General features: G+C 46.8%; 1 protein-coding gene across 8 annotated transcripts in view; it reads right to left on the minus strand.

Moving 5' to 3' along the window:
- The window catches only part of Sergef (secretion regulating guanine nucleotide exchange factor), a 185,422-nt gene that overhangs the window by 24,333 nt on the left and 142,063 nt on the right, over positions 1 to 19,026 (minus strand). The window lies entirely within an intron of this gene.

Raw genomic sequence — 19,026 nt, forward strand, 5'->3', positions numbered from 1 at the left:
TTGGACTTTGAAAAGATGTCACCACCTTCCCTCTTCATCATTATGAAGAAGTGCTCTCAAACACAGCACCAGGAAAACCAGAGGTACAGAGGATTCAATGATGAGCTTGGAATCAAACAGGCCAGTCTTGAACGTTGGGTTCTTGGGAAAGTTCCTTGCTCTCTCTGCTCTCTAATGTTCCAATCAATCAAGAAGGATACAGCATCATCTTCCCAATATCTCTCAAACTATGATTTGCACAGAAATTGCCAGGGAACAAGTTAGAACCCATCGGTTCTCAGGTCAGCTTGGGTTCTGCTCACTGCCACCTGCCGAGGCCACTGGCCTATGGGCCATCTATAGAGCATCAGGGTGTGATAGGCAGGGTACTTCTGAGTTGAGGAGGGCTATACATTCTTGAGGTCTGAGTTTCAACATTGTTGTTTAACTTAAACACAAGGGCCATTCTTTCACAATTTCTCTTAGACTAGTATTAATTTGGATTCTTTATAAAGAATCAAAACCTTGACTATAAAAAAAGGCCGGAGAAAACAAGTCGCCAATAACTCTCTCATCCTCACCACATGTTACATCCTTGGGTGACAACTCTCCTGAAAGCCCAAAGAGAACTCCTTCCTGCTGTTGTCACTAGAGCACTGATGCCCACCATTCTGCCTGCTCAGGAGCAAATGCTTCTGACACCACACTAAACACTCACATTGATCTCTAAGCCCTTGAGTACAGAACCATATCTCATAACCTCTTGTCTTCCTGGCTTGGCACAGGGCCCTGGCCTGTAACAGGCACCCAGAAATGACAGTGATTGAATGCAGGAGCCGGAGGATACCAAAGAGAAAGCATTCCAACTTCTCTTCAGAGCTTCTCTCTTAGAGGGATTCGTTCGTCCACTCAGTAAACACATGTTTTCCAAGTGTGAGCTCTTAGCCCTTTTACCAGTTTTTAGTGTATTTTAATCTGAAAAACTCTTCACATTTCCTTGATGTCAAATGGCAAACTTTAATGACACATAATAATATGTATCAACTTTTAGCATTTTCCCAGTGTGCTTTTATATTTTCACAGTAACCTGGTGTGATTGCTATTTTTGGTTGTCAACTTGACTACATCTGGAATTAACTAACACCCAAGTGGCTAGGTACTTGTGAGGGATTTTTTTTCTTAATTAAATCATTTGAAGGGGGAGGATACTTCTAATCTGGATCTTTGGGGAGGGGAAAGATCAACCTTTAATCTGAGCCACACCTTCTGCTGGAAGCTTATAGAAAGAACATGGAAGAAGGATGGGATCTCTCTCTCTCTCTCTCTCTCTCTCTCTCTCTCTCTCTCTCTCTCTCTCTCTCTCTCTCTCTCTCTCTCTCTCTCTCTCTCTCTCTGCCTGATTGCTCTTGCTGTCAAGTCAATTCCCTTACTGGTATTAGAGACTATTTATTTGGGATTGCATCATACACCCTAGACCAACTGAGATTAGCCTCATGGACTAAACAACTAGGACTTTCCCTTGGTAGACAGCCATTGTTGGATTAGCTGGACCACAGCCTGTAAGCCATTTTAATGAATTCCCTTTCTCTCTCCCACCTTTCTCTGTTTTGCATGATGCATACATACATACATACATACATACATACAAATGATTCTATCCATTCAGTTCTGTTCTCCTAAAGAACTCTGACTAATACATCTGGATATATAATTTTATTTCCAAGTCAAGAAACTCAGGTCTAGGAAAAATATCAAATGATGTAAGGTAGAGTCTCAAATTTTAGGTAATTAAGAGTCACATGCAGTACTTGCCAAGAATACTGATTCTTGGGCTGGAGAAACAGCAGTTAAGAGTGCTTATCATTGTTCACAGCACCCACATAGGGCAGTTCACAATGGCCTACAACTCCAGTTCCAGAGGATTTGATGCCCTTTTCTGGCCTCTGCAGGCACCTTCATGCGTGTGTTTGCACATAAACTCAGGCAGTACACACACACTTAAAAATTTTTAAAAACCAATTCCTGGCCCTGACTAAGCAGGTAGCCTGGACTCTTGACTGAGATTCTGAGGCAAATGGGCAATAGTCCCAGACAAGTCTGCACTGACTAAAGCCCAGCCCAGTGCTCCTTCAGGCTGGGTGCCCAGGTACTCTTGGGCTCAGCAAGGCATGTAAGTCATCTGAGCTCTCTGGTCCTAGGGTCATGGGGTAGGAGGCAAGTCACATGCACAGCACCTTCATAGGGCCTGGTGGGAAACCCAAAACTATAGACAGTTGGGTGATGATGGCAATTTCCAGATCCTGTGCCTAAAACTATGATGGCAGAGTCATGGCTAGTAAACGGGTCCCATCTGAGGCTCTAAGACCTGAAATGTCAGGTCCTAGAGAGTGACTCTACACAAAAGGAACAACAAAATTAGTGTTGAAGCACCCCAGTGTTGGGGAGGTGTACACTACCTTCATTTTGGATCTTAGCCCTTCTTCTCCATGCAGAGAAAGTTCTACAAATGGAGCGTGGTGGGAGAAGTCAGTAGAATAGTCACAGAGACGGTGTGGGTTGAGTGGATCTCACTTTCCATCTGCTTCCCCCATCCAAGCCTGCTGTCTGGACCTCTGCGTTCTTACCCTCCAGTCTCTGCCTTCCACCCTACACCCTCACATCTTCTTTCCGCTGAACTGTAAAAGCCAGTCTCTCTGACTCTTCCTTCAGTCTACTTCCCCAAGAAAACCACAGTCATCCTTCAAGCACACAGGTATCATCATTGTGGTGGTTTGAATAGGCATGGTCTTCATAGGCTCATATATTTGAATGCTTGATCATAAGGAGTGGTGCCACTTGTTGGAGTAGGTGTGGCCTTGTTGGAGGAAGTGTGTCATTGGGGGTGGGCTTTGGGATTTCAAATGCTCATGGCAGACCTAGTGTCTTGCTCTCTTCCTGAAGCTTTCAGATCTGGAAGTAGAATTCTCAGCTCCTGGAGGGACTGTGCATTACAGCTCTGGGCATGCTTTACAGTATAAGTGGCACAGCAGTGACGTGCAGAGCATAGCAACCACCCTGGGAGGGCCTATAGGCCATAACAACCAGTTGACCCATCAACACAGGGCAGGTCATCCAAGTCCAGAAGCGCACCAGTCCTGAGACTGTTGCGTACCCCTAGACACTCCACTTACGCCATCCTTCCTCGTGGTCCTTCGCCAGTCATCTGCCTCAATGAACGCATGAAGGGCCCTAGTTAATGGGGTTAGCTTGTTAATAAGAATCCTTGCTTTTGCATGGGGCGGGGGTTGGGGGGGGAGAATTCTCAGCTACCTGAATGTCATCATGCTCCCCTCTATGAAGACAATGGAAGAGTTACTGTGGTCAGGTGTCTTCACAGCCATAGAACATTGACCAAGACAACCATGGAATGTGCAGATACTGATATATCTAAATTCAGAGAGATCTGGGTACAGCCCAGGCTCTAGCACTAGCTCTTTGACCCTGGCTTAACATTCCTCTGGGATTCAGGATTAAGTATGTAGAGTGGGACCCATCACATCTGGAGTGTTTTCTAACTCCAGGGTCTTATATTACAGTTGTTTAAAAACTATTGCTGACATTTTACTACCTATAGAATATGCAAGAGCCTGAACTTCGATATAAGCACGAATCCCTGTGTGATGACCTAGCCCCTTTTGCTGTAGCATTAGTCACTTTAGGGAGTCAGAAGCTGGCTCACACTCACACGCATGCTTTTGCTTCCTCGTCATTTTTCACTACCTGGAGGCTCATCATCAGTGTACTTATTCAAAGACTTTTCCTAAAAGGTCATAGCCTCAAAGCAATCTTTGGCTTCAGAATCCATAAGAGCTCCTCCCAGCTGCAATCACAGCTCCTCTAGGACTGGACCACATGATTCCCAAAGAGCAGGCCAGCAGGTGTCTCCTACCAGCTCAGAGCAGAGTTTGACAAGTTTGACCAGAGTGCTTGAACAATGTCAGAAAGAGGATAACCCAATTTTAGTCAGGTTCTGAGTGGCAGCCATAGCAGGAAGGGTCACATGCTGAACCAATAGTCCAAAGGATTGCACAAGAAGGAATACTAACTCCTGTTGCAGTGAATGCCTTTTCTTGCAATCAGCCCCAAGGAGGTTAGCCAGCAAAGGGCCACAGACGGTAGAGGTGCAGCATGCCCACAAAGGCCTGACATAATTCTTACTGCCAGTAACATCGTAGGGCAAGGTAGGTGATCATCTTGGTGGCTGGAAGGTGACTGGGAGCATCAGACAGCTGCAGAGCACACCCTCCAATGACTCAATCTGAATTGTGTCCATATAGAGTTGTGGAGGGAAGCAGACTTCCTACCTGTTAGGATGAACATGGAGATGATCTATGATCTCTTCCTCTGACCGGTCCTGGCTAAGATGTGGACCATTGTTGCACAAATACTCTCTATCCACTTGAGTCACAGTCAAGGGCATGTATGTTTTATCACAGGCTAGACCATAGTACTGTCTGGGATGATGTATCATGTTCATCTCCCTGCTCACAGCAGATGTCAATAAATGTTCTCCAGATAGATGCTCACATTTAGATGAAACTGATTCAAATTGCAATTAAAATCCCTAGCCAGAATGATAAGATTTAGTTTATTTTTTTCCTCAAAAAGGACAATCTTGCTGTTTAATACAACCTAATACATTTTCTTCACAACTCTGAGACAGACACTGGTTCTGTTTTTAGAAGGCGGATCTGAGATGTGGAGTCGTGCTTGCTTTTGATATTTTATGCTGATGAAATTGAGGCATTTCAGAACTGAGGGATAATGTGGTTTGCTGGGAACTGTTCTGTTCTGCCCTGGAATATTTAGAGGAGTGGAGACAGCTGAGTTGTAGCAGAGCTGAGAACAAAGCAGTCAGCCTTGGGACTCAGGCTGCAGGGGCAGCTGGTAGGATAGCTAAGTTTTCTTTACCTTGCTTATCTATTTAACCACCACTAGCACACTGGCCTGTGTAGGTTCTGGGGGTGTCCTACAAAGACAATCACAGCTGCTACTGAGTTGAAAGATTAATGGCTACCTTCTGATTCCTTGGTCCAGGTCATTTATTTTCTTCACAGGAACTAGACTGCTGCCTCCATTCACTTGGACACTCCAATCCCCTACAACCCAAGGGCTGTTAGACTCTCTGCCTCAGCGTTGTCTCCTTCAAATTCACATAGACATGACCACACTCAGACACATCCCTACGGACTTCCCCCTTTGTGCCGTGGTCACCCCTCCCCAATGGCAAGGGTCCTGGGCATCCCCACCGCTCCTGTTTCCCACTGTGCCTTACAAGATGTAGACAACATGGAGTTGTAGCTAATGAAGCAATTCAAGGAAGAATGTGGTCTTAGAGCTCTTTAAGCAGATTCACAGATGCGTGTTCTTTTGGGAATGCCAAATGGGCCTCATCTCCTGCCAATTCCACTTCTGACTGGAAGTGGCTACCTGGAGTGCTGTGTAGAGAATGTTTCTGTGGCTGCATCCAGATTCGGGGCTGGGGAGGGGGAGGGAGGCTGGTTAGTGTTCTGTGGCAGCTGCTGGATTTCTGTCAACTAGACACTGACTCTAGGATGCTGCTTTGTTTCTGGGTTAAGTCCAACACCTTCAACAGGCTATACCAAGCCCCTCACTGTGGACTCAACACTCACGCACCAGCCTGAATCTGCTCTGCTACAACCCAGATGAAATGTTTTCAAAGATGCATGTATTAAAGGTTTGTTCCCAATATGTGTGTGTGGTGGGGGTAGGACCTTTAAGATGTGGGACCTACTGCGAGGAAGCCAGATCCCTGGTGGCTAAGTCCTTGAGGAGGAATAATGGGAAACTGCTACCTCTCTCTTTCTGCTTCCCTGCTGTAATGCACTAGCTTGCTTAGGCCCAAACCAAACAGGGCTCTGGTAAGACACCGGGACCTCTGAACTGTGAGCCAAAGCAAACTCTTACTTCTATAAGCTGATTGTATCAGGTATTCTGTCACAGTGACAGAAAGCTGACTGGTGACATCCCCAGTACATAATCTGTATCTAAGTCACATGGAGGTATTTAGAAATGTCTTTTCCTCTCTTTCAAAAAGGCACTCACTATGTAGGACTTATGATGGCCTGGAACTTGCTACATGTCCTAGGCTGAATTCAAACTCATTTTCTTTGCCTCACCCTCTGAGGTTCTGAGATTCCAGACATGCCACCAGGACTTGGTCCTCATTCTTAGACACATTTCTTTTCCCGGGATTCTGAGTCTTTGTAAATGCTATTGCATTTTCTAGGATGTTCTCTATGAAGAGTTTCCATAACATTAGGAAAAGCTAACCCTGTCTTTTGAGCTCCTACCCTCCCTCCCCTTTGCCATCAGATTCACCTCTCTACACATCTGCCTTCTCCTAAGACAGGAGGTCCAGAGGAGGATCTGGAAGCCTCTGCCCACTGACCCCAGGACACCAGGTCCAGATGAGGTACTTGCCAAAGGACGGCTGAGTGAAGAGTTCTTTACAGCCTTTTTGCCTCCCCAAGCTGTCTCTTAGAGGTGCAAGAACTCGTCACTATCTATAGTCTCCTGTCCTGGCAGTCAGGTCTGTCGCCTTGCAAGTCTACCCACCACTAAGAGATGCCCTCTCACGCTTCCTTACCCTGAGTTTAGACCAAAACCAGGTGTCACTTTGACCTACATTAATTTAGTACGGACTGGATTGAAGAGGTGGATGACATAACCCTACCCTTCATCAAGCTCCCATGTCCTATTTTCAACACAACCACCGGTATGTTTGTTTTCTCTCCTCGGGACCCGGTCTGGGCCATTGCCTACTTTCTTGGGTAGCTTTAGCAGTCATTCTGGCTGTCCAGCATCCCCTTTCATGTCTTACCATGGATTCCCCACTTGGCTGTCTCTTGTTTTCAAGATCACACGGACCTCTGTGCTATTGTCTCAGTGCTCCCTCTGTCTGAATGTGCTTGTCTTGTTCTTCATCTGAGGTCTGCTACGTCTCCCCCAAAAACGTACTGGAAGATTCACGCTCAAAGCGTTGAGAGCATGAGAGCTGTACTCTCACTAGCAAGTTAATGCTGACTACAAAACAGGTTTGATGCTGCTCTGCCACACACCGTCTCTGAGACAGGGTCTTACATAGCTGAGGATGGCCTCAAATTTATGATGCAGTAGAGGATGGCTTGAATGTCTGATCCTCTAACTTTCACCTCTCGAGTGCTGGGTTCCCAGGTGGATGCCACCACACCTGGTTTGCTGTCTTTGTGCCTTTGTGCCACGGGATCAAAAGGCCCTCTTCAGATGCCAGTGTCTCATCTTCACAATTACGTGCAAATACATTTCTACTCATTATAAATTCTCCAGCCTCCAGCATTCTATTACAGTAGCATGAAACAGACTAAGAGAATATCTCAACTCAAAAATGTCACTTTCTTAGGAGGTCCTTTCTTGACCATCCTATCCAAAGTACACAAAGTAATTCCCAGATACTCAGCACCCTAACAGCACGTTTATTTCACGCACAGAAATCTGAAATCATCTTACTGCCTTACTAGTCCGCATTTCTGTCACCATTCCCCCACCCTAGAATGTAAGGTCCATGAAAAACATACCTGTCTGCCCCCTCCACAGCCACAACTTATCTAGCAAAGGGGCTAGCTGGGCCCAAGTTCTAAGTAAATGAATATCCCCTGAGAGCCAGATGAATAAACTTTATCTTATTAATCTCAAACCTTTGTTTCTATGCGTATGTGCATCCACGTGCATGATCACGTGAGTGAGGGCGGGCACAGGTGCTCAGAGAAAAGGTGGAGGTCAGAGGACAGCCTCGGGTGTTGGTCCTCAATCCCCTTGTTTGTCTTGTGTCTGCCACTACAGATGCCAGCCTAGATGTCCCTGGAACTTTCAGAGATTCTTCTGTCCCTACAGATTGCTGCGGGAGAGCTGGGGTTTCAGACACGCGTTATTGCATCTGGATGTATGTGAGTCTGGGAATCTGAACTCAGGTCCTCAGGCTTACACCACCAGTTCTTTCCCACTGAGCCATCTCCCCTCTCCAAGTGAGGGACCAGGATGGGGCTGCTATCTTCCTGTTACACATTCACCTTAATCACTGCACAGAAGTCAGCAAGCTTGAGAGCATGACACAGAACCCAGACCAGGGTTCCAGTTTATGTGTGCTCCTAACGGCTCAGGAACACAGTTAGCAGCCTGAAAGCATGAGCCACGTGTGGCAGGAAGTGGAGTCTCCGCATCTGCCCCAGAGCAAGCCAGGAAAGGGGAAGCCCCAGGCTGAGAGGGAGGGTGAGGCTCCTATTAGAGCCCAGCCTTAGGGCAAATGTCAGGGGTGTGATACTCACTCATGGTGTTTCCAGGACCGGCACATGACAAAACAGGCTGCATTTGACCGCACTCAGCTGAGGGAGCGAGGGGGATGAGCACAGGGGAGAAAGCTATGGAGAGGACTCAGCATGACCTCAGCTTCTAAATGTATTCAGTAGGGTGTAGCGGAAAGGTGGAGGGGATTAGGTGAAGGAAGCAGTCGGTCCTGCTACAAACCCTCCCATGCCAGGCTCTGTGCCCTGCCCTCCCAGGGAGATGGTGCTAGGGGTCACACTCCCCACTTGATGGAAAGCTGGTACCCAGACAAGGGAAAATCACTTTAGCCTCCTGACTTTCAGGATGCGTGCATGGTAAGGTTCCCTTTGCAGGTCTGCACGAGAACACAGCTGAGTCACAGTGTAGACCACATACTGTTTCACCACGTGCTTTACTTTGATTTCTTAACAGCCACACAGAATATTAATAACTAGCTTGTGCAAGATCAGAACTGCTCAATGGTGTTTTCACTGTGTCCAGCTGGGAATGTGAGAAACAGCGCCACCAACAATCAGACACACAACCGCACCTTGCACAGCCATGCTCTTAATGCGGAAGACAGGGACTGGGAAACCACCTTGGGAGCCTGCAGGGATGCTGGGTGGAGAAAATAACTAGTAAACATGATCCTGAATTCCATGGATAGATGCACCCTGGAGAGCTGTTGTGGACACCCTGAACAGGGACAAACAAACATCTTTAGGTTGGCTTGATTCAAGTGTGCTAGGTGGTGACATACTCAGAGCCTTGCTTGGGTTGTCAAAGATTCTGTAAGCAGCAAGCAGCCTCAAGGACTGTGCCAGCCCCAACAAAAAACTAGTCTATCTAGCTGACACTCCCCCCAGGAATAAACCATCATGGATCTCCTAAGACACAGAACGACCAGCTTTGGGAGAGAGCTGGCACTGGAGAAGGCAGGGACTGAATCCTACTGGGGATCGGATTGCAGACACGCCAGCGGCACCTGAAAGCACTCCTTTGGGAGCCAAGCCAGGTGGGCTCTGCACTAAAAGGGTATCAGTCCTCAGGGAGAAACGGGACAGAATGTCCTAGTCATCCAGGCTGCCAGGGAGTTGAGGCATGCCTTGCATTTGTGCTCTGGGGAGACACGAATGTTCTTCCTCAGGTCATGTGACCCCAGTCTTTCATTCCAGCTGATGGCTGCAGGGCTGAACTCATTTGATGTCCCCCTCCTATGTATAGACACTACACACACACACACACACACACACACACACACACACACACACATACACACACCCCACACCCATAAATAAATATATAAAAAAAGCTAAGAATCAAAGTCCCTAAGCTGGTGTCTCCCTGACCCACCTAACAATTGGTCACCCAGTCTCTGCAGGAACACCTGTCCCCAACAAGAGTCACCATCTGCTTCAGCTGTAATGTAGTCTGGGCTCCAGAGTCTGGAATGCCAGCTTCCCTAGTGCCAATATCTTGTGTCAATATCCTCTCCCTTCACTACACTGGGCAGGGCTATCAACAGCTAGTTACCTTGTGTGATGATCCCCACTCTGAATCCATATGGCTTGTGAGCCTGGGTTTTCATAAGGCAACTGTTCTTGGATATCTCTAGTGGATATCCTCATAGATATCCACAGATCCTGCCACATGGTGCTGCCCATCAGTCCCTGCTCTCCCAGCCACTCTGTAGGCAGACAGAGACATTTTGACAGCTCTCTCTCCCTTACCTACTTACCCTGGACACAGAGAGATGCATTCAGGCAACAGACTAGAAAATACTGCCTGGGGGGGTGTAGCTACTATCCAGGGGACTCTGGAGAAGAAAGGCCTCCAGGGACAGAATGAGGGGTGCAGCTAGAGAGGCAGCCCCCACAAACTAATCCTCTAATTCAAGGGTGCATTACCTTGATAAAAGTCAACAATCCAGCATCCTGCAGACTTAGTATTCACAGAAAGGGCAGCACCCTGCTTGTCACGTAGGTATAGGAGTATCACTCCCCAGAAGCAGGGGTCTTTCTCTGACTTGACACTATGCCTTCAACATGTGCATACATATTCAATAGTGTGTTAATTAAGCAACAAAAAGTGCACACATTAAACAGAACTACCTCACCTATAAGTCTGAATGCAACATCTGAACTACAGAAGTGCGTGTGGTGCTTCCTAAGAGGGAGGCTCTCTGGACTGCTCAGACATCTTTTGGCTCCTCTCCCATGGCATCCCTTTGTAGAATGTTCAGGGAAAGAAGGAGAACCACACGCCTCCCAAGCCTGACCCCCAAAGATGCTGGATCCAAGTTAGACTTCTCAAGGGCATCTAAAGCCACCATGCCCTATTGTCTATATTTGAATATTTAAAAGTCACCTCCAGTGAAATGTGATCAATTTCCAATCAAAATCTTTCTACTCAAACCTTCTACATTAAAAAAATATTTCCTAAGGCCAGGTGATGGCACTTTGGTGGCAGAGGCAGATAGAACTCTAAATTGGAGACCAGCCTGGTCTACAGAGTGAGTTCCAGGACAGCCAGAGCTACACAGAGAAACCCTGTCTCAAAACAAACAAAACAAAACAAAGATTAATTTTCTCGACAGGTGGTGGTAGCACACACCTTTAATCCCAGCACTCAGGAGGCAGAGGCAGAGGCAGAAGGATCTCAGTAAGTTTGAGGCCAGCCTGGTCTACAGACCAGGACAGCCAGGAGTGTTACACAGAGAAACCCTGTTTCAAAAAACAAACAAAAATGATTATTTTCTCTACTCCTATGTGAATACGGACAACAAAATTAGACTCAATGGGTTATTAGAAATGGGGAGGGCAAGGAGTTGGGAGAGGTGAGTCCCGGAGGAGTTTAAGGGGAGAAGTAGACAGGGTATATGAACAAAATATGTATGCATGGGCCTGGTACACAGAGTGTGGCCATAAACAGGTTACAGAATGTACGAGTAGAATGTGGTCCATCTCCACATCATTGCCACCCGAGCATACAAGGGCCCCTTGTGCAGGGGTCTTGTGTGGGTTAACAGAACTGTTTATTCTCCCCTCCACCATGATGTGCTATTTCACCACAGACCCCCCCCCCCAAACCTCGGACCAATGGAGCATGGACCAAAGCTCTTACTTCAACAGCCAAAGTAAGTTTACTGCTTTAGGTATTCTGTTACAGTAATGAAGAGCTGGGTGGCACAGTGACCATGGTAACGTTTGCTGAAGACTGACTAAGCATGCGTTAGGCACTATGCTAAGTAGCAGGACTCACTGAACCCTCACAGTATACTCCAGTCAGCCTCTGTTGCTGAAGAAATACTGAGAGTGGATTACTAACACACTTGGGCCAGGACTTGAACCTTGGTAGAACTCTAAGCTCTACAGTCTTAATCACAAACCACAGTCTTAAGGATCCCATACAATCAGTGGTTCGGGTGGCTGCTGGCATCGCTGTGTTGCTGGAGGTATTCTGAGAGGTTTCATCACTTACCAATTTGCTCAGAACAAACTAGTCTGGCTTCTTGTCTGGGGCTGAAACAGCTTGTTATATTTTGGAAAAGAAACTCTTATGAAAGCAGTGTGCCAGGACATCGAGAGAGGAGCTGTCACAAAACCAGTGCCCAGATCTCTAGTCCCCAACCATGCAGTTCATAATGGCCTGGGGTCTCTCGAGGCAAGCCCAAACACTGAACATGGTTGCACAGGAACTGCCTGCAACAGTCTCTTGGATTCTTGCTGCTTGTGTTAATCCTGCTGAGCTCAGGGCTGAGTAATCGGGGATTCATCAAGGTGTCGGTGGCTCAGTCAGAGCCTCAGGAAGCCAACCTAGAGAGAATCCATCCTTCCCAGGCTTTCTCTCTGCTCTCTATCACTCAGCATTGAGCAAGGGAAAAAAGAGAAGGAGCTAAAATATTTATGTTCTAATTTTATGGTGGGCACTCTTGCAACCACAGTTTAGTAAGCCAATCCCAACAGCAAGCATGAGTAGTGGGTGCATAATCCTCATCAGAGAAACTGCAGTTAAACAAGGTATTGTTCTCGGGCTGGGGAGGTAGTGTGCTGCATATGCATAAGGACCTGCGGACTCCCCAGAACCCACACAACAGTTCATGTCTGTAATCCCAGTATTCTCATGGCAGAGACAGGAGAATTCCTAGAAGCTCACGAGTCAGCTAACCTGGTGTACCAACTAGCAAACCAGGGATCCTGTTTGAAACAAAGAGGAAGATAAGGACTAACATCAGAAGCTGCTCTATGACGTTCACATGTGCACAATATACATGCACATAACACACACACACAGATTTAAAAAGAGAGAATCACTGTACAGTAAAAGGGGGGAGCTGAGACTTATATCCCATTTTGTCAGGTCTCCCAGGCTGTACTTGATCTATTTATATTCCAGAAGAGACGTATAATGACTGAACTTTCAGGACAAATTATGAAAATTACTTGGATATATCTAAGTAGTAGTGAAGTCATGAAAATGAATTTGCCTCCTTCCCTCCATCATCTTCTGCTGGCTGAGTATTGCCCAGGTGCCAGACACTGTGCTGGATCTAGGTGGTCCAGAGGCGGTAAGATGTGACCCCTAGAGCTCCCTGGGAGGAAAAGACAAGACAAAAAGAAAGAAAGAAAACTGAGCAAGAGATGAGGGAAAGGGCTAAGACAGCAGAGCCAGAGGTATCCTTAGAAGACAACTCCAAACCTGACTGCATCACCAGGTAGATTATCACAACTGGAATTTCCTAGTCCCCACCTGTAATTACCCCAGGTGATGAGCTGGAATGACTTACAGGTCAGGAGCCTAGCTCGGTGACCCAGCCCTCTCTCTGTAAAAAGCAATTTCCAGCAGAGGAAGAGGAGTCAATGCTGGCTACTCAGACATCCAACTGGAAGTCTCTCTCTGAGACACAAGGTGTCTTTATTGCTAGGTACCACAGAGTATGTAAGTCTGCACATGGCATTTTATATACATGTGTGAGCTGTTCTCATTGACAATGTTATATGTCTACTGGAAATTGCTTTTTACTATAATAAAGCATAGGAAATGAACCAATTTAGTAGATTAAAATTACACATGGAAATACAGAATGGATAAAGGTTTTCATCAAGGATGATGCTCTTGCTGTCTCTGGCTTTTGAACACTTTCTTAGAACCAAGGGAATCACTAGAAGTCAGAAAATGCTATTGATTCACCAAGGGAAATGTTTCAACGTGCTGGTTCCCGGACAGTGATGGAGAGAGAAAAGCAGGTGCTTTGGTATTTGCCAAAGCTTGCAGTAACAGCATTTCCTGGTGCAAAGTGAGGCTGTCCCAGTTACTGCCTAGGAGATAGGCCTCCTGCTGCTGGCCATCAAAAACATCCTTTGTCCTTCCAGCTTCCGATTCCAGGACTGGCTGCAAGTAGGTAGTAGACAAGCTCCAAAGGCATAGGAGGCTCTGAGGACAGCAGGGGAGGCTGGCCCTTGGCAGGTTCCCCATATGAGCTCATGGCAGCCATTTCCACCCAGCCTTCTTTCGAAGTTACCTTGTATTTGCCTATCTGCTTGTTTTAGGAACTTGGTCGCCCTGCTTCAACCTCATGACTAGCTTTGTAGCAGTCCTGGCATAAGCAATTTCAGTCTTATTTCACTTCTGGGGTTCAGCAATCAGATTCTACCCTCACCCCCTGGGTAGGGACAATTTGGAGAGCTCACTGTTGCAGAACCCCAGAAGCCCTCCTGGGAGTGGCTCATCAACCGGAGGTTGGGAAGCAGCCACCACAGGGCTGAGCCTTGGCATCAGATGGCTGCCCTCCCCACCCTGGCTTCACTAAAATGCAGACAAGGCACACCCTTCTTGTAGCCTCCTCTCCCCCATTGTGTATGAGGAAATTAAATTAGCCTATGTCCTTGCTGCCCCTCCCAAGTCTGAAACTGGTGATTTCATTTTGCTTTTTTTTGCATTAGATGCAAATGATTAAGAATGACAGTGTAACTCAATGATGAACGTTTATAACTTGGAACTGTAGGTTGTGAAGTCTTACAGATAGAAGAAACTGGCCCATTTTCTTCTTTTCCCTACTCATTTGATGAATAAGTAAAATAAGGTCCAGAGAGGGACATAAATTCTGTGGGGTGGAAATGATGTTGCTAATTGCATACCTAGCATAATTTTCAAATGTGTTTGCTGAATGAATGAATGAAGAATGAATGAATGATGAATGAATGAATACAATTCTTCCAAGGTCACCTAGCCTTGGGTCCAGAAAAGGTAGAAGAGGTCTCAGGTTGTGCTGGCCTCTACAAGGGATGAACTCTCTAGCAGAAGTACCAGAATACATCCAGGAACAAATTCTCAAAGCCGATGGTACCTGTGGCCCCTGGTCAGGGAGTGGGTGTCTATCAGAGTCCTCTGTGCTACGCATTCTGAATCATGATAGTAAATTACTACACTCTGTTTACAAGTCTGCATTGGCCTATGCATTGCCAAGCACCCACAATCTGTCACAGATCTGCAGTGCTATGTGGTAGGTTGAGTTTGGTTGAGGACTTCAAATACTATGAGTCTAGAAAAATCATATGCTTTAGCTTGGCGTTGGTTCCCACAGGCCTCCATCATCAGGTAGTCCTGAGGAAGGGTCCTGGCACCCTTGGAGGTCCTGACTTGCTAAGTTTATGTGGAGAAAGCCAACTCTGTACTGCTTTCCCTGAAGTATTGGAGAAAATGAGTCAGAAGCAGGGTGGTAATTTACTAAATCACACCCATCATGGTATGATGGACTGGCCATATAGTCATGGTACTGGAATCTTACACTAGATGCCAAACCAACTCCACTATGCAAGAACTGTGGAGTCTTTAGCAATCTCTCAGTCTGATAGCTACCCTGCAAAGCAACTGCAGGGATGGATTGAGATAATGACATCAAGACAGAACAGTGGCTGGCATGCAGCAGGTGTGCACCATGCTACACCACATTCAAAATGTTTCCTGAAAGGGATCTTAGTTGTACCCAGGGTCTCCTACAAACCCTCTGTGTCGTAGGTGTATCTGTGCTGTGTCCCAGGAGGCCCGCCCTGCCAATGACAGAGCTGGTCCTGTGAGAATGTTGGCCTTGCCTTCCTCACCTCACTCTGGCTGCCTGGGAAGTGAGGAAGCGTCCTGCTGAGAGGGGAGGCTGCTCCACTCTCCTGCAGCAACACTGCAGCCCCTGACCTACTTTCTTCCTAAAAATAGCCCTTCTTAGGTCACCGCCGCAAATTGGATTCCACTGCTTCACTGCACCCTGGAAGCAGGTGGGTGGGCACCACAGCACATTTGGAGAGCTGCAGCCTCCACTTGATGGTGCACCGCTGCCCACCAAGTGTGCTGATCTGTCATGCCTGGACGGAGGGCAGGGTGTGCTTGCACACAGCTAAGGTGGGTGACGTGCCTTGGTAAAGTCACAACTTTTCTTTGCATGGCTTTATATATATATCAAATGGAGATAATAAAAGTAACCTTCAAGTGTTGCTATGCAGATCAAAATCACTGTATAAAGCAGTCTCTGCACAGAAGAGGTGCTTGGTACTGAAGCTAGCAAAACTGTTCACCATCTGGCCTGCTGCTCAACAAGACCTGCCTGCTGGATCTTCTCACAGGTGTGCTAGCAAGGAACCCATCCACACCAACACAACAAAGGGCTCAGTGTAGAGGACGCGTATGTATGAAAAATTCTATGTTCAAGCTCAGCAACACACACACACACACACACACACACACACACACACACACACACACACACACACACACACACCTGAGCTAAGCTGAGAGGGCCAAGGAGATGCTTGGTCAGGTAACCAGCATTTGACTGGACTGACAGGCAGCTCTGACGAACGTTGAGGTGGTTACCTTTTAAGGCACATAAATGACCAAACGAGTTACTGTTATGTTTATTCTAAGTCTAATGCATGGCCATTATGAAATGAACCGTAAACATGGCAAATGGAAGGGTGAAAAGTGAGAATGCATCAATATCGAGTACTTAGATTATGCCAGGCCTTTTACCAAGCTTGGTTAGCACACGCTCATGGAACATCCGGTGTATACATACAAAAGCAAATGCGACAGGAAATAAGACAAATACACACCCAAAGCACACATACTGGAGCAGAGACAACGAGAACAAGAATGGGGAGTAAGCGATACCACTTTAGCAGGAAAGGGAATCTATTGAACTGGGCAGAAAGGAGAGGTGGGCAGCTGCTGGGTGAGGGGGGAGGACAGTTCAGGAGGAATGAACTGGACACAGAAAAGCATGCATGGGCCCCTAAAGTGACACGAGGACAGCTGCTATGAGGGGTCAGAGCAGTAGCAGTGTTCCCTGCACTTGGGGTTGTGACTCCCCGATGTTTTCTTTATCCATGGCTTTGACTTCACATTTACCTGTCTGATGCTGGCCCTCAGAAGTGTAACGCTTCTTAGTAAATACTGCAGATGGGTTAAGTAGATGGTCCTCATTCATCTAACATGGACTATGGACATTTACATAGCTCTCAATTTTACTAAGGCATGGAAACATCAAGATAAAGCCAAATGCGGCAGCACATGCCTATAATTGCAGCACCAGGAGACAGAGGGAGGGGTCACCGCAAAGTTCAAGGCTAGCCTTATCTACATAATGAGTTCCAGGACAGCCAGGCATACATAGTAAGAATTTATCTCAAACAATAGCACACATACACAAACACCACTCAAAATACAAAGTGAAACCATGATGGTATTGGAGATGGAAAACCTCAGACAAGCTGAACTCTAGTCCAGATTTTTCCAAATTCAAGAGTCTTCCTTAGGAGGGAATTTGAGGATATGAGTTAATAAATTAAAGTAACTAATTATCTTCAAAGCTCTTGGCAATGCTGCTGAAAGGTTTTCCAAAAGAGATGCGCTGTCTCTACAAATGAGCAGGTAAAGCACAAAGAAGCTGCATGCTATCCAAGTCACAATGCTGAACATGGGTGAGGCAAGAGCAACCCTCTTGACCCCTTAACTTCCAGCTGGGTTCTCTTCTGTAGTAAGACCAACTTCGGTGAATGGCTCTGATCACTTCTAATTGTAGTGTTTAGGTTAGCAATGGTCTTCGGTACATGAGGGAACACACACCTGCTTACGTGAACACATGAAGGTCTACACTTGAGTAGATTTCTCTGTCTTTAGGAACATGAATGCTTCCATACCAATGAAAGTTTCTGTTATAGTCAAGCAGAATATATTTCACATCTGAAATATCTCCTGCTCTCCACAGCCACACCATCTGAATGTGTCCAATCTCATCTCACATGCCTCCTAGTCTCATGTTCAAACCCTGTGCATGTCTTAAGGAAGATTGCTCTACAGGATCCCAGAAACATTTCCAGACCATAGTGCTCACTGTCAACAAATCCACACACAGCTGCCAGCCTAGGACTCTGCAGCACCTCTGGAGAGAAAACTGTTTTACCTATGGAATAAAAGCTCTGACTCGTTATTAGAAAGAGAATGCCATTCTCCAAAGCTCACAGGGTAGGTTAACTTCAAAGAGACTTCCAGAGTTGGATGGGCTCAGGGCAGACCAGTCCGATCCCATGTTTTCTCTGACCACAGGGGCAGGTATCCTGGTGGCGGAGACAAGTGGGAGACAAGAGGACAGTAAGAAGAGCTTCCGTGTGCTGAGGGCCTCTCAGACCAGGCACAACGCTAGTTTCTCTGCTGGAATCCCCAGATAACACTATTTCAGTGATCTCCCTACCTTCTTTTCTTGGTGGTACTGGGGGTTGACCCCAGAGCCTTTTGTGTACCAGTGCACACTGCACCATGAGCTGTAACCCAGCCCCTAAATTCCTCTGAATTCTACAGACCAGAAACCTTGGGACCCAAGAGTAACTGGCTCAAAGGCCATGCTATCACTGAGTGGCAAAACCAGGATTAAAAACCAGGTAAGCTCATCTTATGACACCATCTCAGCAAACACCACTCCATTTCTATTTGATCCACGGCCCCAGTGGACACCCATGCTCTCTGCACTGTCTCCTCGCTTGTGATATGGGGATGACTGTTCCCACTCTGCCCCTTCAGCTCAGTGCACACAGCACTGTTGCCGTGTCGGAGCATACATGACCTGTGTAAGACCCAGACCGATGAGCGGGCAGTTAGGAGAGTCCTGCTCTTCACACATGGCGGCTGAACCTCACCAAGGTGCTTGGCCATCTAAGGAGCTGAATTGCACTCCGGGACGGCTAGGTTCCTTTGAGCAGCAGGAAGTGAGCAGCTGCAGTGAGTTTCCTAGGGACTTTCAGGGAAGAGCAGAAAGAAGAGGTCCGTACTCTGAGAAAATCCATTAACCAAAACACTGCATTCTGGGAGCACCCTGGGGAGTCAGGGTTCCTCAGAATATTTCCTGCTCTATCACTCAGGTGCCTGCCTGGCTTGCACTCACAGCCCCACCCACCTTTTACTGGAAGGCTGTTTTAAGAAAAGCAAGATTTAGCAGAAAGGGTGTTGGGTTTGGATTCTATCGTCAAGGGGTTAGTTCAAATGAGTTGAGACCGTTTATTTCAGTTTCAGAGGTGTCTGGTGAAGTATCATGAGACCTGGGCTGCGTTTCAACAATTCTACTCACTACCAGTTGACAAGAAGCCCAACCTCGGTTTCTTTCCTCTTCTATAAAGTAGGGGTGATACGCAGCTAACCTCCCAG

Source organism: Mesocricetus auratus, unplaced genomic scaffold (assembly GCF_017639785.1).
Source record: "Mesocricetus auratus isolate SY011 unplaced genomic scaffold, BCM_Maur_2.0 Super-Scaffold_100054, whole genome shotgun sequence".
Classification (NCBI taxonomy): Eukaryota; Metazoa; Chordata; class Mammalia; order Rodentia; family Cricetidae; genus Mesocricetus; species Mesocricetus auratus.